Raw genomic sequence first — 16,369 nt, 5'->3', positions numbered from 1 at the left:
AGTTGTTGTCAGACTACAGAGTCTATTTCTTAAGCCATATACTCCATTTTTATAACCCCTCAAAATCTGGTGTTTTTCTTGAGATGGGATTTAATTTGTAATGTCACTTGGCAAAACTCTGTTAGCCTTTGCCCTGCTTCATTTTGTATTCCAGGGTCAAATCTGCCCATTACTCCAGGTATCTCTTGACTTCCTACTTTTGCATTCCAGTCCCCAATAATGAAAAGAACATCTTTTTGGGTGTTAGTTCTAGAAGGTCATGTAGGTCTTCATAGAACCATTCATCTTCAGCTTCTTCAGCATTACTGTTCAGGGGATAGACTTGGATTACTGAGAAACTGAATGGTTTGCCTTGGAAATGAACAGAGATCTTCTGTCGCTTTTGAGATTGCATCCAAGTACTGCATTTTGGGCTCTTTTGTTTACTATGATGGCTACTCCATTTCTTCTAAGGGATTCTTGCCCACAGTAGTAGATATAATGGTCATCTGAGTTAAATTCATCCATTCCAGTCCATTTTAGTTCACTGATTCCTAAAACGTCGATGTTCCCTCTTCCCATCTGTTTGACCACTTCCAATCTGCCTTGATTCATGGACCTAACATTCCAGGTTCCTATGCAATATTGTTCTTTATAGCATCGGACTTTATTTCCATCACCAGTCACACCCACAACTGGGTGTTGTTTTTGCTTTGGCTCCATCTCTTCATTCTTTCTGGAGTTATTTCTCCACCGATCTCCAGTAGTATATTGGGCACCTACCAACCTGGGGAGTTCATCTTTCAGTGTCCTATTTTTTTGCCTTTTCATGCTGTTCATGGGTTCTCAAGGCAAGAATACTGAAGTGGTTTGCCATTTCCTTCTCCAGGGGACCACGTTTTGTCAGAACTCTCTACCATGACCTGTCCATCTTGGGTGGCCTTACCAGGTATGGCTCATAGTTTCATTGAATTAGACAAGGCTGTGATCCATGTGGTCAGTTTGGTTAGTTTTCTATGATTGTGATTTTAATTCTGTATACCCTCTGATGGATAAGGATAAGAGGCTTATGGAAACTTCCTGATGGGAGAGACTGAAGGGGAAAATCAGACTTTTCTCTAATTCACTTTAAATTCCAAATTAAAAATCGAGTAACATTCTGGATGCCAAAGAAGGTATGCTAAACCCTGCACTATTTCCCTCAGTGGTTGTTATTCAGCCTCTTTCCCAATATTAGGAATTCAGTTATCTGTACAATGCTCTTCCATCATAGTTTAAACAGACTACCTTGTAATTTTCATGAACACTTAAAACGGCAAGGATAGCTAGCAATCAAGCATAGCTATTGAAACTGGAGCCTGAAACAAATTCTTTGGGAGGCAATATTCTAATATGACAGTTAAACATTTTTTTTAAAGAACTATAACATATGTCCCAAAAAGTGCTCAACACTTAAATGAACAGTTCAATGACGGATGATAAAGAAAACACCATGTTGAGATGGTGGCTCAGATGGTAAAGTCTGCCTGCAATGCAGGAGATGTGGGTTTGATCCCTGGGTGGGGAAGATCCCCTGGAAAATCCCATGGAAGGAGGAGCCTTGCAGGCTACAGTCCACGGGATCACAAACAGTCGGACATGACTGAGCAACTAACACACACATACATCCAGAAATTACTCTAGTGCTATCTCCCAATCACTACCTTCTCCCTCCTCCCCCTAAGATAATATTTATCCTGACTTCTAACACCATGGTTTGATTTTATTTATACGAATAGAATCATAGAGAATTCTTTTATGTCTAGCTTCATCCATTTTGCATGTACCTGAGTTCATTATCATTACTGTAAAATACCATTCTATGACTATATCACAATTTATTTTTCTTTATTCTATTGATGAATATTGTTTTCCAGTGTAAATCTACTGCAAATAAGGCTGTTTAGAACATTTTTATATATCTTTCTTGTTGGACAGAAACACTCATTTATGGCGATGACAATTCTTTCCAAATAATTTTATCATTTTTTTCTCCCCTGACCTTCAAACTTTTACATCTTTTTTATTTGGCTGTGCCATGTGGCATGTAGGATCTTAGCTCCCCAAGCAGTAGGAATCACAGAGTCTTAACCACTGGATCACCAGGGATGTCTCCAAACTTTTACACGTAATTGGTACTTAACAGTCCGTCATCTCAAAATTAACAGCCCTTAACTTGACATCCAAATCTTCCCATTCATTCAATATTCACAAATTGTCAAGCAAGTGGCATCTGTTGCCTGTCACCAGAAGTAGAAGGCCAAACACTTCTGCTCACTGTATCGTGGTACTGGAGTCACAATGGAAAACAACAGTCAAGCAGTGGAGGAAACAGTATCTGATCAAGCTCAGTACTGGAGGCTGGTTCCCCCATGGCCAGCAAATCCCTCTAGGCGGCCATGGAGGGCAGCTGGCCGGTACCCGTCATGGCTGTAGCACAACGACTCCTCCTTCTCTCCCCAGGGGACAGATACAGCAGTGCAGCTAGTGCAGCTGGCCAGCTGCCATATGACGTTTAAGCAGAACTTAGAAGCACAGGCTGTGAGGACTCTATCTCTTGCTAAGTAAGTGTTCCAGGTCCAAGGCCCACTCTTTGTAGCCAAAAGGGGAGGTTGCAAGGCTGCAGGCACAAGACATCTACCATGGACCAGACTGCTGTAGGTTTCTGACTCCCACAGTTTTCCCACCTCCTACCTCAGAATATAATTCTATACTTCCATTTTGTTAGGTCAAACTGTGGAATCATTCTTGAATCCTGTACTTTTTGCATACCCACATCCAAGAACAAGTCCTTCAAAATATGCAGAATCTAACCACTTCTCACAAGTCTGGTCTGAGTTAGCATCATCTCTAGCTGGATTATTATAATAACCTCCTAACTGGCTTTCCAGTTTCTATTCTTGCTCTCCCCTTCCAACACATTTTATTCTCATTAAAGTAGCCAGAGTGGTCCTTTTTTTTGGCAAGGAATACAGACTTTATTCAGCAGGCCAGGGATCCAAGAAGATGGCGGACTAATGTCCTAAAGTACCATCTTCCAGAGTGATCCTTTTAAAACCTAAGTCAGGTCATGTCATTTCTAGCTCAAAACCCAATAGCAGCTTTCCATTTCTTTCAGAGACTCAGGCAAGGTGCTCCACAATCTAGCCCTCCATTACCTCACTGCTCTCATGTCACTTTGGCCATGCTGCTCTGGCTGCACTGGCCTCTTTGCTGCTTCTTGAACCTGCTAGACATATTAATGATTATAAAGCTCAGGGATTTTACAATTACTGTTCTATCTGAAATTGTCTCATCCTAGATCCACATGACTCATTCTTTGATCTTTTTCAGGCCTTTGCTTAAATATCATATTTCCAAGTAACATCTTTCCTGACCATCCTACCAAAAACTGCCAACAACTCCCGGCCCCATTATCCAAATCAGGTATTGCTGCTGCTGCTGCTAAGTCATGTCAGTCATGTCTGACTCTGTATGACCCCATAGATGGCAGCCCACCAGGCTCCCCCGTCCCTGGGATTCTCCAGGCAAGAACACTGGAGTGGGTTGCCATTTCCTTCTCCAATGCATGAAAGTGAAAAGTGAAAGTGAAGTCACTCAGTCCTGTCCAACTCTTAGCAACCCCATGGACTGCAGCCCACCAGGCTCCTCAGTCCATGGGATTTTCCAGGCAAGAGTACTGGAGTGGGGTGCCATTGCCTTCTCCAAAATCGGGTATTAGGTTGGTGCAAAAGTAATTGCAGTTTTGCACAGTTGAACTTTACCATTTGATACTGCAATACATTCGTAAATGTGATTATATTATACATCATTTTAATGCACATTTATCACTATGTTTTTTGCTAAAGACTTATTACTTACTGTTCATTTTATATTTATTTTAAAACTAAGGAAATGATGTTAGACAAAAAGTAAATTCAAGCGATTTTCTTATTTGCGCTCAAAATTGCTCATAAAGCAGTGGGGACAACTTACAACATCAACAAAGCATTTGGCCCAGGAACTGCTACAGAATGTACAGTGCAGTGGTGGTTCAAGAAGTTTTGCAAAGATGAGAGCCTTGAAGATCAGGAGTGCAGGGACCGGCCATCAGAAGTTGACAGTGACCAATTGAGAGAATCATAGAAGCTGATCCTCTTACAACTACACAAGAAGTTGCTGAAGAACTCAACGTCAACCATTCTCCAGTCATTAGACATTTGAAGCAAATTGGAAAGGTGAAAAAGCTTGGTAAGTGGGTGCCTCGTGAGCGCAGTGAAAACCAAAATAATCATCATTTTGAAGTGTCATCTTCTCTTATTCTACACAATAACAATGACCCATTTCTCAATTGGATTGTAATGTGTGATGAAAAGTAGATTTTATATGACAACCGGCGATGACCAGCTCAGTGGCTGGACTAAGTAGAAGTTCCAAAGTATTTCCCAAAGCCAAACTTGAACCACAAAAGACTGGGGTCACTGTTTGGTGGTCTGCTGCCAGTCTGATCTACTACAGACTGAATTCTGAATCCTGGCGAAACCATAATATCTGAGAGGTATGCTCAGCAAATTGATGAGATACACCGAAAACTGCAATGCCTGCAGCTGGCACTGGTCAACAGAACAAGTCCAATTCTTGTCCATGACTATGCCCAATCACACCAATTCTTAGCAATTCTGTTTTTTTTTTTTTTGTATTTACTTATTTATATCTACATATCTTCTTTAAAAGTAGATGGATATAAGGGATTAAAAACAATATTTAACGAATCCAAAATAAGAATATAAAAGGAAGAACAAGTGGGACAAAAACAAAGAAAATACCAAGACTACTTATACCTAACCCTCTCAATGACCACATTAAATGTAAATGGTTTAGACATTTCAATAAAAGACAATCTGACAACAGGATGAGAAGACAAGGCACAACTATATATGAATATAAACATATAAGAAACAAAAGGGTGAGAAAAATACACACTGCTAACACTGTGGTGTTGGGGAAGGCTCTTGAGAGTCCCTTGGACTGCAAGGAGATCCAACCAGTCCATCCTAAAGGAGATCAGTCCTGGGTGTTCACTGGAAGGACTGATGTTGAAGCTGAAACTCCAATACTTTGGCCACCTGATGCGAAGAGCTCACTCATTTGAAAAGACCCTGATGCTGGGAAAGATTGAGGGCAGGAGGAGAAAGGGACGACAGAGGATGAGATGGTTGGATGGCATCACCAACTCAATGGACATGAGTTTGGGTAGGCTCCGGGAGTTGGTGATGGACAGGGAGGCCTGGCGTGCTGCAGTTCATGGGGTTGCAAAGAGTCAGACACGACTGAGCTACTGAACTGAACTGAATACTAGTCAAAAGAAAGCAGGAATAGCTATATTAATTTCAGGCAAGATCATCAAAAGGTATAAAAAAGATCATCTCATAATGATAATGAGTCAATTAATCAAGAGACATAATTATCCTAAACATTTACATCACCAATAAGAACTTAAAAATACATGAAGCAGGCAAGGTTCTGCCTACACAGGCCATTGCTGTGCAGAGACAGCAAGGGATGCCACCATCATCATGTCTGACCAGAAGGCAAAATCTTCAATTGAGGACTTGGGGGATAAGAAGAGAGGAGAACATATTAAACTCAAAGTTACTGGACAGGATAGCAGTGAGATTCACTTCAAAGTGAAAAATGATGACATATCTCAAGAAACTCAAAGAAGCAACTGTCAAAGACAGGGAATTCACATAATTCAACCAGGTTTCTCTTTGAAGGCCAGAGCACTGGTAATAATCATACTCCAAAAGACCTGGGATTGAAGGGAGAAGATGTGATTTAAGTTTATCAGGAACAAACAGGGGGTCATTCAATGGTTTAGATATTCTTTTTATTTTTTTTCCCTTAATCCTTTATTTTTTAAAATAGTGCTTCTATAATGTGGTGTTTAAACCAGAATTGAAAACTGGCACCCCTTCTCTGTAAGGTATCTAGTAATTTGAATTCTAGTGCCTATTATTTGTTATTGCTTGTTTTCATTGTGTTGATCTGGTGATCAAACCTCATGCATGCATGCTCAGTCATGTCTAACTACTCTGCAACTCCATGGACCGTAGCCCCCCAGGCTCCTCTGTCCGTGGAATTTTCCAGGCAAGAATACTGGAATGGCTTGCCATTTCCCACTTCAGGGGATATTCCTGACCCAAGGACAGAACCAATGTCTCCTGCACTGGCAGGCGGATTCTTTACCACTGCACCACCGGGGAAGCCCGATCAAAGCTCAGCCCCCCTCACACTGCACTCTCCCTTTTAAAAACCGTATGTGTGCACAGAGGCCACCTTTCCCAGAACTGTGGATTTGCAGGCTTGTGATAAATAAGATCAACTATTGCAAGTGTTATATAATGACTTTCCAATCAGTCCTGCAGCATGTGACTGCTTCACTCCCAGTCTAAGACTTTCAGTGGGAGATGGAAGTCTTTCAGAGAACTGAACTGTGGAAAAATGACCTTTCCTTAACTTGAAGCTACCTTTAACATCTGAGAAAGAAAGAAAGTGAAGTCGCTCAGTCGTGTCCGACTCTTTGTGACCCCATGGACTGTAGCCTACCAGACTCCTCCGTCCATGGAATTTTCCAGGCAAAAATGTGGGTTACCATTTCCTTCTCCAAGGTAACATCTGAGGGTCTGGACCCAAAGAAGTGGAATACCAGGTTGGCATCAAGATGACAGAGGTGGTGAGAATAACGACTAACTCCAAAGATGGCTTCACTGAAAGAAAGCATCTTAAGATGAAAGAAAAATCTTGTCAAAAGATCCCAGAAAAGTTCTAATTTTCATTAGCAGTTAAAGTTATTCATGCAGAAGTATATACAACAGAACACTTTATTTATACTTTTTGGCCTGGGATACATAGGTTTTAAATGGACATCATCTGTACCAGCTTTATTAAAATAAAACAAAATATTTGTAAAAAACCATAAAAATACATGAAACAATAATTGATAGAACTGTAAGGAAAAGTAAACAAATCCACAATTACAGTCAGATTTCAACACCCACTCTCAATAACTGACAAGTACACAGAAAATTAGCAAGCATATTGTAGACTTGAACAACACTACCAACCAACATGACCTGACTGACATTTACACAACACTCCACTCAATACCAATAGGCTTGGCCTGGTAGCTCAGCTGATAAAGAATCTGCCTGCAATGCCAGAGACCCTGGTTCAATTCTTGGGTCGGGAAGATCCCGTGGAGAAGGGATAGGCTACCCACTCCAGTATTCTTGTACTTCTTTGGTGGCTCAAATAGTAAAGAATCCGCCTGCAATGTGGGAGACCTGGGTTTGATTCCTGGGTTGGGATGATCCCCCTGAAGAGGGCATGGCAACCCACTCCAATATTCTTACCTGGAGAATCTCCATGGGCAGAGGAGCCTGGCGGGCTACAGTCCATGGGGTTACAAAGAGTCAGACATGACAGTGACTAAGCACAGCAGCGCACCACTCAATATCAGCAAAATATATTTTCTTCTCAAGTGAACACAGAGCATTTATAACATAGACCAAACTCTGGGCCATAAGACAAGTCTTAGTAAATTTTAAAGTATGTTCTCTGAGCAAAAATTAAGTTAGAAATCAGAAACAGAAAGATCTCTGAAAAGGTTCCCAAATATTTTGGAACTAGACAATGTACTTCTAAATACTATAAAGTTGGACTATAAGCTGAGCGCCGAACAATTGATGCTTTTGAACTGTGGTGTTGGTGAAGACTCTTGAGAATCTCTTGGACTGCAAGGAGATCCAACCAGTCCATCCTAAAGGAAATCAGTTCTGTATATTCACTGGAAACACTGATGCTGAAGCTGAAACTCCAATACTTTGCCTACCTGATGTGAAGAACTGACTCATTGGAAAAGACCCTGATACTGGGATTGAAGGCAGGAGGAGAAGGGGACAACAGAGGATGAGATGGTTGGATGGCATCACTGACTTGATGGACATGAGTTTGAGCAAGCTCCGAGAGTTGGTGATGGACAGGGAAGCCTGGTGTGCTGCAGTCCATGGGGTCCCAAAGAGTGGGATACGACTGAGTGACTGAACTGAACTTCTAAACAACCCATGGGTAAATAAGAAATTAAGAGAGAAATTAGGAAGTATTCTGAACTGAATGTAATTCACCATGTTAATAAACTAAAAAAGAAAAATCATAGGATGACTGCTCAATAAATGAAAGAATGTACAAAAGACATTTGACAATATTCAGTATCCATTCGTGAATTAAAAAAAAAAAAATCAGCAAACCAGGAATAGAAGGAACTTCCTCAAGTTGATGAAGGGCATTTATGAAAAAACTACAGTTACCATCATGCTTAACAGTGAAGGACTAAAAGCTTTCTCTCTAAGATAAGGGACAAGAATATCACCACTTCTATTTGACACTATACTGGAAGTTCTAACCACTGAAATTAGGCAAGAAAAAGAAATAAAAAGCACTCAGACTAGAAAGAAAGATGAAAACTGTCTTTACTATCTTAATTCACAGATAACAAGATCATTTATATAGAAAATCCAATTCCCTAGAACTAACAAATGAATTTTAGAACAACTGCAGGATACAAGATCAATAAATGAAAACTAAATATATACAAACTAGTAAAGAACAACTGGAATCTGGGATTTTAAAACATCAAAATTTACAACAGCATGAAAAATATGAACTAGTTAGGTATTAATATAAATATTACAAAAGGAGTAAAAGATCTATAAGCTGAAAACTGACAGAAATTTAATATACAGTAAATATATGGAGAGAGACACTTTGTTTACAGGTAGGAAAATTTAATATTGTTAAATGCTGTCAAATGCTGACATAGGCAGAATAATAATCCCCACCAAAGCTTCCTGACATTATCTCTGGAATCTGTAAATATCTTATCTTACATGGCAAAGGGGACTTTGCAGATGTGATTAAGTTAAGGATCTAGAGACAAGAAAGTATTCTGGATTTTCCAGATGGGCCCAATGGAATCCTAACGGTCCCTATAAGGGAAAGAAGGAGGCAGAAGAGTCAAGAGTCAGAGAAGGAAACCTGTCTGCTGGCTTTGAAGATGGAAGGATAGTAGAAGTCAAGGAACTCAGGTGGCCTCTAGAAGCTGGAACAGGGAAGAAATAGTCTCCCCTAAAGCCTCCAGAAGAAATGCGGCCCTGCTGACACCCTAATTTTAACCTTTTAAGACCTGTTTTAGACTTCTGACCTCCAGAACTATAAGCAAAGCATTAGCAAACTAAGTTTGGGTTGTTTTTTTTTTTTAAGTCACTAAGTCTGTGGCAATTTGTTACAGCAATAATAAAATTTTAAATTCTTTTGAAGAAATTAACAAGCTGATTCTAGAATTCATGTGGAAACCCAAGGATCCAAAGAAGAGGCCATAAACCAAGTGTTTAGGTCAGTCAGCTAACATTAACAACGAACCCACTATGTATTGCTCTCTCTTATAAGTGTTTGGGAAAGAAAAAAAACATAGAAAGGAATGTCCTTGACCGCTTCATTGATTCATTTGCTCATTCAACAAATATTTACTGGGCACCTAACGGATGCTCAGAAGCATTTTTTTAGATGGGCTACATCACTGAACAAAACATTAGCTGCCCTCATGGATCTAATGCGGGATGAGATGCAAGACAAGGTACAGACAACAGTAAACAATAAATCAGTGGCATACCAAGAGCGGGATGGTGAGAGCAGTCACCCTGGTGCAGGCAATAAGGGAATGCTTTGTTGAGAATTTATAAACAATAGCTGAACTCACTAAAAAGCAGCTGCTCTTTATTACCACCCAGTGCTAGCAATTCTAATCAATGTCACTGATGAAATACCCTTCCCCGAAAAAAATCTTTTGTTGATCTAAGTTCTAAACAACTGCTGAGTTTAAATAATATATACTGCTGAGTTTAACCCTAAGATTCAAGTTTTCAGATTTTTATTATTTATTCTTTAATAAACTTTGTTTCCTACATAGACATTCACCTGGAAAACTCCCAATTATAAAGTTGGCACACATATATGCAGACTTAACCACATATATCTGCTTCAAGAGACTCTCACAAGGCTTTGATATACTTCAAGCTTGCTGCAAAGTTCTTGTCTCAAACGCTTTCTTAGGATGCACTTCATTTCAACCCTGTGGTACAACATTCTTCTACATTTAAATCATAGATTCAAACTAAACAATGACAGCACAGGGATTATAAAGACTAGGAAACAGAACTTGAGTTACTAGAAAGCTGTCATTTCATCTCTGGCATTTATATTTGTGTTTAAAATTTTAAAACAACCAAAGTGCAAGCAACAAGATGGAATGTTTTTGTTTGGCAACTGCAAATTTTAGTTCACACTCAAAATATTTTACTAAATTTGAATAATACTTTTAATATTAAAATACTATTCTTTTAAAACTGTTAAATGTTTCCAAACTAAATAACAAAAAGAGAATAAAACATATCAGCAATTTTATCATTAGTTGCCTAAATTGTACCTGTGGAGATTTTCAGTTTTACTTTTTAAATCACTTCTCAAAGAAATTAATTACATAAAATATCAGCCTCTAACCAAAGAAGCAAAGTTCAAACATTTAGCTGTTCAACAGATATAAAAACAAATGGCTAAGCATTTGTGCTTTTTTTTCCTGCCTTGTGCTATAGTGTGCATTTCCTTTTCCTTAGTTATCTTACTGCTATGCTTATCATAATGAATCTCAATCAAAGAATTTTTGCTGTTTGCATAATAATAAATTTTATTTATGAAATTTTTGTGAATATAATTTCATCATTTAGGAAAGTGTTAAAAATTATCCACTTTGGGCTTCAGATGTTCTAGACACACCACTGAACATAATAAGTAAATTATCCGGTATATAAGAAAGCGCTAGGCACTAGAGAACAAACAAAGCAGGGTATGAGGTGGGGGGTTGTAAAGACAGGGCATGGATGTTACAATATAAATAGGGTAGTCAATGTGGGCATCACTGAGGTGAAGCTTGAGCAAAGACTTGAAGGTTTCTGGGGATTCCACAGTTACTATTTTTCATACAATTTGCAATATTTCATCTAAAAGATATTTAGAGTATGCTGAGCTTAAAAATGTCTAATCTAAGACTTCTAAGAGGTTCAAGAAAAAAATAATTTGATTGCATTCCTGCAGTCTTCCCTTCCCAAACCCAACCCAAACACCAATTACCTTTCCTTGAGCAGTTATTAAAATCGGCATCCAAGTGGGCTATAAGGGTGGGCTGAGGTCTCAGAATCCAGATGAAAGGAGCTGGTGTGTTTTCCCCCTTGTTGAGAGTGGAGACCCAAGCCTAAGCAAGCAGCCAGAGGGCAAAGGCAGGGATGCCCCAGTTCTTGGGAGACAGCTTAACCCATAGACATCGGTCGATTACGCCAGGAAGATCAGCTTGTGTATTCTGAAATTCCGAGTGCTCTCCCAGCCTTAAGGAGTCATAGTGGAGCTGGGCAACTTACTCAGCTGAGTCCTTTGTACTCCTCTACAGAAGACCTAGAAGGTGAGACTCATGCACTTTCCAACACTTAACATTTAAGGTATATTGGGCTTGAGCCCCAAAGGTAAGAAGAGGCATAAGTTAAGGAAAATAACAACATATCAAATAGGCTAAAGAGACAAAGAACAAACAGAAAACACAGAACATGTGGCTCCTAGCAGTTAAAAAAAAAAAAAAAAAAACCACAGGAGATCAACAACAACTTGAGCCAAAAAATAATTATTATTATAAATAACATTTAATGAGCCTTGGAGCCAAAAACATGCTTTACAAATATAAAAATTCAGTAGCTTAACTGAAGAACTGGATGGACACTGGTGAGACCAAATTAATGGTCTGAACGATCAAGTAGGAGAAATATTCAGAAACACAGAGCATAACTACAAAGAGGAAGAAATCACATGGACAAGATAATGTGGACCAAAGACTCAGCCACAGGAGAACAAATCTTAAAAACAGGAGCTAAAGTAGAAGAAGAGAAACAGATGGAGTAAATGCAATGATAGCAGAACAATTACTTACTTCTGTTTCATTGACTATGCTACAGCCTTTGACTGTATGGATCACAACAAACTGTGGAAAATTCTGAAAGAGATGGGAATACCAGACCACCTGACCTGCCTCCTAAGAAATGTATATGCAGGTCAAGAAGCACCAGAACTGGACATGGAACAACAGACTGGTTCCAAATTGGGAAAGCAGTACATCAGGGCTGTATACTGTCACCCTGCTTATTTAACTTATATGCAGAGTACATCATGAGAAACGCTGGGCTGGAGGAAGCACAAGCTGAAAACAAGACTGCAGGGAGAAATATCAATAACCAGAGATACAAAGATGACACCACCCTTATGGCAGAAAGTGAAGAGGAACTAAACAGCCTCTTGATAAAAGTGAGAGGAGAGTGAACAAGCTGGCTTAAAACTCAACATTGAGAAAACGAAGATCATGGCATCTGGTTCCATCACTTCATAGCAAATAGATGGGGAAAAAACGGAAACAGTGACAGACTATTTTCTTGGGCTCCAAAATCACTGCAGATGGTGACTGCAGCCATGAAATTAAAAGACACTTGCTCCTTGAAAGAAAAGCCGTGACCAACCTAGATAGCATATTAAAAAGCAGAGATATTACTTTGCTGACAAAGGTCTTATAGTCAAAGCTATGGTTTTTCCAATAGTCAGGTATGGATGTGACATTTGAACCATAACGAAGGTTGAATGCCCAAGAATTCATGCCTTTGAACTGTGGTGTTTGAGAAGACTCTTGAGAGTCCCTTGGACAGTAAGATCAAACCAGTCAATCCTAAAGAAAATCAACCCTGAATATTCATTGGAAAGACTGATGCTGAAGCTCCAATACTCTGGCCACCTGATGTGAAGAGCCAATTCATCAGAAAAGACCCTGATGCTGGGAAAGATTGAAGGCAGGAGGAGAAGGGGACAACAGAGGACGAGATGGTTGGATGGCGTCACTGACTTAATGGACATGAGTTTGAGCAAGCTCCAGGAAATGGCAAAGGACAGGGAAGCCTAGTGTGCTGCAGTCCATGGGGTCGCAAAGAGTGGGCATGACTGAGACTGAACAACAAAAAAGACATTGTGCTGCAACAGCTGCAACTCCAGAGACATAAACAGGCATCACACACTTCCAATAGGTATGCCTACCGGTAGTCTAGCCATAAAACCCCCAGAACAAAAAAACTGAATCTGAATGTTATCAAGCCTCTGGATTCAGCTATCAATTCACAAGAAATACAGAGAACTAAGGATCACATTAATTGCACTCCAGAGATGCAGTCACAAAATCATAAAGTCAGAAACTCTTCAGAACTCTTCAGTTTCTTCAACAAATAAATTTCAAGGAAGGAAGAGAGGTAGATAAGGGAAACATAGGGAAGAGACCGCAAAGATTAAAACAAATACTAATCAATCACCATGTATGGTCCTGTTTAAAAGAATTATTAAACTTATGAGACTATTAGAAATTTGAGCACTGACTATTTGATAATATAAAGGAACTGTTTTGTGTTTTTTTAAGAGTAAAAAATGGTATTATTATTGTGGGGTTTTTTAAGTTTCTATCTTTTAGAGATACAAACTAAAATATTTGATGAAATGTTAAGATGGCTGAGATGTGCTTCAAAATAACATAATGGGGACTCCCTGGTGGTCCAGTGGCTAAGACTTCGTGCTCCCAGTGCAGAGGGCCCAGTTTCCATCTCTGGTCAGGGAACTAGATCCCATATGCTGCAACTAACACCAGGTACAGTCAAATAAATAAGTAAATATTAAAAAAAAATAACATGATGGACATGGAAAGAATATCAATGAAGCCAGATTGACCATGAGTTGGTAACTATTGAAGCTGTTAATACGGATGTGTGAGTCTACTATACTCTTCTATCTACCTTTATTAAAGAAATTCAAGCATAATCACAAGTTTTACGTAAGGATTTTTTGTTGATTAAGCAGAAGCAGGGGTAAGAAAAGCATTCAGCTTACATGTAGTAGGGTACTACATGAAGTATCCTAACCCATCCTAGAAATTCCAAATATTATAATGCCTAATACAATCCAGGAATCTGAGAAAAAATTTACTTATTTAAGGCTCTTGGGAAATATTTTTAATGGGTGATAATTTAGCATTTTGCTGGAATGTTCACATTAGCACAACAGAAAATTTTTTAAAAAGCTATTTTTAATGACAAAGTCTTCACAGAAAAAGATCATTTTAAGGTGTCAGAACATCACATTCATATCTTCTCTTTCTAGTGGCTTAAGATTTAGGTCATCAAAACAGTATTATGGTACAGGCAAAAAAAAAAAAAAAAAAAAACCAGACACATAAACCAATGGAACACAATAGAGAACCCAGAAATAAACCCATTTATATACAAATCAACTAATATTTGACAAGGGAGCCAAGAATACTCAATGGAGAAAAGACAGTCTCTTCAATAAATGATACTGGGAAAATTGGATACTCACATGTAAAATAATGAAACTAGACCCCTATCTTACATCACTCACAAATTTAACTCAAAATGAGTTAAAGACTTCAATGTAAGACCTGATACCATAAAACTTCTAGAAGAAAAGAATGGGAAAAAGCTCCTTGACATTGGTCTCAGCAATGATTTTTTTTTGGATATTAAAAAAAAGCACAAGCAACAAAAGCAAAAATAAACAACTGAAACTGCATCAAACCAACAAACTTCTGTACATCAAAAAATGACCAACAAAATGAAAAGACAAGCTCTGGATGAAAGCATTTGCATACCACCTATCTTACATGGGGTTAATATTAAAAAATATACAAGGAGTTCATACCAATCAATAGCATAAAAGCAACTAATCCAATTTTAAAATGGGAAAAGGACCTGAAAAGACATTTTTCTAAAGAACTAGTTCAAGTCCAACAGATACAGGTGCTCAACATCACTAACCATCAGAGAAATAAAATCTAAACCACAATAAGATATCACCTCCCATTTGTCATCAAAAAGACAAAGAGGTAACGAGTGCTGGTAGGATGTAGAGAAAGGGAACCCTTGTGCACTGCTGGTGGGAGTGTAAACTGGGGCAGCCACCATGGAAAACGGTATTGAGCTTCCTAAAAAAAAAGTTAAAAGTAGAACTACCACGTGGTCTAGCAATTCCATTTCTGTGTAGAATACATCATAAAGAAACAAAATCATTATTTCAAAGAGGTATCTACCCCCAGGTTCACTGCAGCATTATTTAAGCGTCCACCAACAGATGAATGGATTAAAAAAACATGGTGTGGATACACACACACACACAGTAGAACATTATTAGGCCATTAAAAAACAGGAAACAAACCCTTCCATTTGTGACAACATGAATGAACCTTGAGAGTATTATGCTAAGTGAAATGAGTCAGAGAAAGACAAATACTAGATGATATCACAGTGGAATTAAAAAAGAAAAAAACAAATTCACAGCAACAGGACAGACTGGTGAAAAAAAAAAGAGGGTGGTGAGCAACATGGGTAGGGGTGGTCAAAAGGTACAAACTTCCAGTTATATGATAAACAAGTTCTAGAGATGTACAACATCATGACTACAGCTAGCAATACTGTTTTGTGTATTTGAAAGTTGCTGACAGATTTTAAAAGTTCTCATCACAAGGGAAAAACGTGTAACTATGTGAGGTGATGGAGGTTAACTAAACTTACTGTGGCAATCATTTCACAATATATACATATATCAAATCATCATTTTGTACATCTTAAGTGTTTATACACTATTAAATGTCAATTGTATCGCAATAAAACTGGGGAAAGAAAGACTTACATCAACCTGACCTCTGGCTATGCAGCATTTTGCCATCAACACAGTAGCACACACTGAGATACAGAGCGTGCCTATCACAAGCAGGCTTTTCAGGCACAGCTTATACTAATATATTGGTGAAGTGATCAGAGAGTCTTCTATTTTAAATTCATGTATTTGTGCAAGAATGTACTAAATGTAATCTAAAACTAGCAAAAAGATTCAAAGAAATATATGAAAATATAGAAAAGTACTTCAAATGTACTTAAATTATATTTACATGAAAGGCTAGCATTACCTGTCAGATGGGACAAACTAAATTATGAACTTGAGTTTCTTTCTGCTTTTAAGACCCCTTAGAAAGTGTCACAGCTCTATACACTGGCCCAAACTGCTGATTTATGCATCATAAAGTATGGAAATGTGTGAAATTGTTAAGCAGACTATTAGTTGCCTCCTTACTCTTGGAAGCTAAAGAGCCTCATAAATTATTTCAACAAATTGTAGG

General features: G+C 38.6%; 1 protein-coding gene and 1 pseudogene across 3 annotated transcripts in view; one reads left to right on the top strand and one right to left on the bottom strand.

The window, feature by feature from the left end:
• The window catches only part of REC114 (REC114 meiotic recombination protein), a 184,123-nt gene that overhangs the window by 85,241 nt on the left and 82,513 nt on the right, over positions 1-16,369 (bottom strand). The window lies entirely within an intron of this gene.
• Positions 5,574-5,878, top strand: LOC113899840 (annotated as a pseudogene).

The sequence above is a fragment of the Bos indicus x Bos taurus genome, chromosome 10 (assembly GCF_003369695.1).
Source record: "Bos indicus x Bos taurus breed Angus x Brahman F1 hybrid chromosome 10, Bos_hybrid_MaternalHap_v2.0, whole genome shotgun sequence".
NCBI classification, from domain to species: domain Eukaryota; kingdom Metazoa; phylum Chordata; class Mammalia; order Artiodactyla; family Bovidae; genus Bos; species Bos indicus x Bos taurus.
This window is presented reverse-complemented; position numbering and strand designations above follow the sequence as displayed.